We start from the raw sequence: 6,511 nt of genomic DNA, 5'->3' as shown, positions 1-6,511 counted from the left end.
TTTTATTAGTCTAAAACCTTCTCGATTAAGTACTTATAATATTGTTTTTTTATTGTCACATGCACACGATCATGAACATAAAGAGATTTTAAGAACTTACGAAAATCAACTTCCCATGGCAAGCTGTCTGTGAAATTGAACTTGCCCCTGCGAAATCTGAGCATGCACCAAACATAATATCCCAACATGAGAAATAAAGAAAAATACAAGATAAAATATTTTACATTTTGAGGAACACATGGTATATTTAACTTTTTACAAATCTTTCTTCACACCTTAAAACAATATGCCCATAATTATATATATCTGTTAGCAGAAAAGGGTTTGGTGAGAGAGAGAGAGAGAGAGAGAGCTTTTGGGATAATACTTTGAATTAAAAATTTAAACAACCAATAAAATAACTGCGTTAATAGTAGTTAAGTGGGGCACTATACGTACAATGGAAATTAGCATTACGGAGACCCCTGGGTGAATATACGTACAATGGAAATTTAACATGGCGAAAAATCGTGGGTTAATATGCGTACAAGGGGAATTAACATGGGAAAAAATTGTGGGCCGATATACGTGCAAGGGGAATTTAACACGGGGAATAGATCGTGGGACTTTCTAGGGACAATGGGAAATTTAACATGGGGAATAGATCGTGGGACTGTCTAGGGACAATGGGAAATTTAACATTACGGAAATCCCTGGGGGATATAGCCTCAAGGGAATTTAACATATGGAAATTGAACATGGTGGATCTGTATAGTGTCAAGGGGAATTGAACACGGTGGGACTATCTAGGGACAATGATGGTAGAGGGTCAAACACAACAGAGACAGAAACATACATACACTAGTACAAGCGTGGGATTTATATATAAAGCATTACCAAGACCTGAAATCTTGCTGGGGTGTTCAAAAATTTGCATAATTGTAATGATTCTATAAATAGCTATAATCAAGGAAATGCTCAACGACAAAATGGATGTGACTAAAAGTAACGTTAAAATGACGAAATTCTCCCAGAATTTCAAGGAAAATAAACATATCCCCGAAAATTAAGTTACAATGGTTTAGACTAAAATGGATAAAATTAGTAACTACTTACAATATCAACTTCTGTGACGATCGTGAATAAATACCTATGTATCTATAATCAGCTGAAATTCCTATGAAATCCCACTATCTATTTATAGCTCCAACTTGTGGGTTTTTCCTTTGGAAAATCCCACTATCTTTTTATAGCCTCAGCTTGAGTGACGTTCCTGTTTATGAATTCTAGTATATATGTATAGCTACAAAATGTGGAAATCCCCAAGTCGATATTTATAGTCTCAAAATTTCCAGCGTCAGTGACGTCACTGTACTGAACACTAGGGGATAAATGTCAACAGTGTTGCAAGTGGCTGACCTGAATACACGCTACTGCAGGTAGGTAGGTAGAGTGTATCTGATAGGGATAAAGTGAGTTTTTATAGGGACAAACAGAGACCAATACACACACACACAAACACAACGTACGCGCGCAGACATACGCACACACACACACACACACACACACACAGGGAAGAGGAAAAAACTAACCCCAAATATAATATCAATACAGAAGGGAGATAACACAAACCCCAAATAAACTATCAACACAAACGTACGCGAACGCAAACAAACCCCAAATATACTATTCACACAACGTCGCTAACGCATACAAACCCCAAATATGCTATCCACACTCGGGAGGAAGAAGAAAAAACAACCAAATATACGATCCACACAACGTACGCGAACACACACACACACACACACACACACACACACACACACACACACTCACACACAGAGGGAAGAGGAAAAAACAAACCCCAAATATACTATCAACACAGAAGGGAGATAATACAAACCCCAAATAAACTATCCACACAAACGTTCGCGAACGCATACAAGCCACAAATATACTATCAACACAGAAGGGAGATAATACAAACCCCAAATAAACTATCCACACAAACGTACGCAAACGCATACAAACCCCTAATATTCTATCAACACAGAAGGGAGATAATACAAACCCCAAATAAACTATCCACACAAACGTACGCGAACGCATACAAACCCCAAATATGCTATCCACACTCGGGAGGAAGAAGAAAAAAACAACCAAATATACGATCTACACAACGTACGCGAACAAACACACACACACATACACACACACACACAGAGGGAAGAGTCAAAAACAAACACCAAATATACTATCAACACAGAAGGGAGATAATGCAAACCCCAAATAAACTATCCACACAAACGTACGCGAACGCATACAAACCCCAAATATACTATTCACACAACGTCGCTAACGCATACAAACCCCAAATATGCTATCCACACTCGGGAGGAAGAAGAAAAAAAACAACCAAATATACGATCTACACAACGTACGCGAACAAACACACACACATACACACATACACACACACACACAGAGGGAAGAGTCAAAAACAAACCCCAAATATACTATCAACACAAAGGTACGCGAACGCATACAAACCCCAAATATACTATTCACACAACGTCGCTAACGCATACAAACCCCAAATATGCTATCCACACTCGGGAGGAAGAAGAAAAAAACAACCAAATATACGATCTACACAACGTACGCGAACAAACAGACACACACACACATACACACACACACAGAGGGAAGAGTCAAAAACAAACCCCAAATAAACTATCAACACAAACGTACGCGAACGCAAACAAACCCCAAATACACTATTCACACAACGTCGCTAACGCATACAAACCAAAAATATGCTATCCACACTCGGGAGGAAGAAAAAAAAAACAACCAAATATACGATCTACACAACGTACGCGAACACACACACACACACACACACACACACACAGAGGGAAGAGGAATAAACAAACCCGAAATATACTATCAACACAGAAGGGAGATAATACAAACCCCAAATAAACTATCCACACAAACGTACGCGAACGCATACAAACCACAAATATACTATCAACACAGAAGGGAGATAATACAAACCCCAAATAAATATCCACACAAACGTACGCGAACGCATACAAACCCCAAATATACTATCAATACAGAAGGGAGATAATACAAACCCCAAATAAACTATCCACACAAACGTACGCGAACGCATACAAACCCCAAATATGCTATCAACACTCGGGAGGAAGAAGAAAAAGGCAACCAAATATACGATCTACACAACGTACGCGAGCAAACACACACACACATACACACACACACACAGAGGGAAGAGTCAAAAACAAACCCCAAATATACTATCAACACAGAAGGGAGATAATACAACCCCAAATAAACTATCCACACAAACGTACGCGAACGCATACGAACCCCAAATATACTATTCACACAACGTCGTTAACGCATACAAACCCCAAATATGCTATCCACACTCGGGAGGAAGAAGAAAAAAAAACAACCAAATATACGATCTACACAACGTACGCGAACAAACACACACACACACATACACACACACACAGGGAAGAGGCAAAAACAAACCCCAAATATACTATCAACACAGAAGGGAGATAATACAAACCCCAAATAAACTATCCACACAAACGTACGCGAACGCATACAAACCCCAAATATACTATCAACACAGAGTGAAGAAGAAAAAGTTTTTTGAAAGCACCTAAGCCCTCACCTGCAATGACCAACTCTGCCAAACACCTACACCCCACCCCCACTCCCAACACTACAAAACCCATTTAACCCGTTATTTTATGGCATCAGTGTGTGATTTAGGAAACATCAAGACACAAAATGATGGATGAATAGACTGACTATTGTTTACCAACTTGCATGCCTAAAGAGCGTGCGTGAAGGAAAACATCCTTCCATTTCAATTCTAACTAAAACATGATCCAGAGGGATAGAGAGAGGTGAAAGAGCACAATTTCATAAAGTGTGAGTAAAAACAAAACACGCCATCCTTATTATACAATGTCAAGACCAAGAGACACTTACGTTTTCTTTCTGGTCTATTCTCTTTTAGAAAGTAGTATGAAATTTCACATCAGGGCCAACGCATCGGCTCACATTGTCAATTTTTCCATTTCCATGTCTTTACTGGCACAAGTTCTTCATCATCTTCAATTTCTTCTTCTTCTGAATCCCTCTTCTCTGTTTCGTCTTGTTTTTGTTTCTTCTCTTTTCTCGTAGGGCACTCTGAATTCCAGTGTCCTTTCTCCTGACAACGATATTAGGTATCTTGACTTTTGTCTCTCTTTCTTAGACGAAGCAGGTATTCTGGAGACAAATACCCATTTACCTTTGCAGATATAGCAAACTTCATTAGCACTTACACACTTTCGTATGACTCTCATCAAATCAACGATCAAAAGAGTAAGTTTTGTTGCCACTTTCGCAAGTGAATTATCCTTTCGTATGACTTTTAGCAAATATTTGACCAGCAGGTCGATCTGTGTTGACTCTTCCATCTTCTTGATCGTTTGAGAGCGGAATGAATACTCTGACGCTAAGACACTCTCCTTATATACAGGGACCTGCTGCGTATGAAACCTAGTCAAATGTAATTTTGCAATAAGATGAAACGATTTCATTGAGGAAGTAAAAAGCAATGATGTACCGTATCGTCTCACACAAAACCTGAAGTGTTAGTTCAAATCCTTGTCAGCGATTTCGAAGACGACATAACTGAGCTTTAATCAATGCTCTCCAATTATGCCACAAAACCACGAGTCCTGATTCACGCCAAAAGAAATTTCGTTCGGTCCATAAAAAATAGTATCATATCTGAGAAACGCAAAAAGGAACTTCCAGAAAACTGAGAAAGACGGCTTACACCTACAACGTAAATGTATGAGTTCAAGTAGTGCGTAAAACTTAGTCAAATTAAATTTTTATAGTCAAGACGAAACGATCTCTTTTCGAACAAGAAAGCAGACACCAAGCGACAATGGCGATCCGTGTCACACAACACTTTTCAAAATGTATATTATCAGAGGTTTGTTCTAGCGATCTGCACGGTTAAATTAAATGTTGATGTATTTTGCAATAAGACGGACACAATTTCCATGGGATCGCCCATGGTACGAATGTTCGTGCATTAGTTTAATTTTTAAAAATATTTTTTATATAAATCGCCTACAGGATAGACCCAGTAAAGCATGGCCATTCTCGTCACTGTCTGAATAGCTACTCAAGTCAATTCGAAGCGAACGCGGTAAGAAAATAAGTATAGCCAATGAAATGGCTTACAACGGGTGATGCATTGTTTTGTTCTAGGACTGTGTGGCATAATAATCCCTATGTTCTTGCGTTGTTACCATTACAGTGCAGACAGACTGAAATGTGAACTTACAAGCCCTCTTTGTGTGTGTTGTACCATTTCCTCTTACCACATCAAAATACTGAGCGTCACAGTATTGGTTCGCGTTTTCAAACTGACCATTTTTTTTTTATATCTCACTTAAACATTTCAACATAAACACTCACACTCACATCGGTAGAGTCAGAACAGACGTGTTACAGTATTGAGGGGCATGTTATCTTTTCGTTTTCAAACTAATAAATTTGGGGCTTGTATGAAGTAAAGAACCGAAAGTACAGTGAAACTCAAGGATGATGACCCAATCTGTCTGTCTATTGATGCGTGTATTTACTTAAGAAGAAATATGACCTCTAAAACACAAAGAGATACGGCAAGCATGATTAGATCAAACACAACGATGTTTTCCTTCACGCCCGTGTAATTTAGAGTTTCAATCGTCTTTGAAGACAAACTTGGTCTCCTTTTGTAGGGCTTGAAATAATAAAAGAAACTGAAAAATCTTAAGCACTTTGCTATAGATAATTTCATCAACAGACTAAACAACATAAATACCGTTACAACAATAGAAAGCCTTAAATCTTCTATCAAAAAGAAATGCATGAAAAAAATTAAAGATTAACGATAACTAACCAATGAAACCGAATTTAACAAAGGCAATGACATGTGAAGAAATGCCTCTCACTTTGGAAAGGTAGGCGAATGTACTCTGTCATGCACCATCAACTTGAAAAAAATTATAAACAGAGAGAAACCTGAATTCAAAATTCAGTTGTTTCTTTTTCTTCAAAATTGTTTCGTTTCTTTTTTCTTTTTTTTTGGAACAAATCTAAGCACTAATATAGAGTGGAAAAGGGAAAATGCACATACAAGCTTTGATATTTCTGAAAAAATGAGGGGATATTCCTAACGTTCATAACCACCTATATATGCTTGGACTTGTCTGTGACTTATCCACAAAACAAGATGTACATATTTCTGGTCGCCATAGCTTCAAGTTCCCCAAAAAATTTTTAGGGCTACCCCATACTCTCGAAAAGAAATAACATTCCATTGCCTATGATATGTTAGTCAGTGAGAAGAAAAAATACAGAAGTGAGTCTATCAGCACATGATTTCTTTATCTTGGTTAGAAAGTGTGACTCTAAGTTGTTCGTTTCCGTC

Source organism: Sinohyriopsis cumingii, chromosome 8 (genome assembly GCF_028554795.1).
Source record: "Sinohyriopsis cumingii isolate HCF-2022 chromosome 8, ASM2855479v2, whole genome shotgun sequence".
Taxonomy (NCBI): Eukaryota; Metazoa; Mollusca; class Bivalvia; order Unionida; family Unionidae; genus Sinohyriopsis; species Sinohyriopsis cumingii.
Note: the sequence above shows the minus strand (reverse complement) of the source record.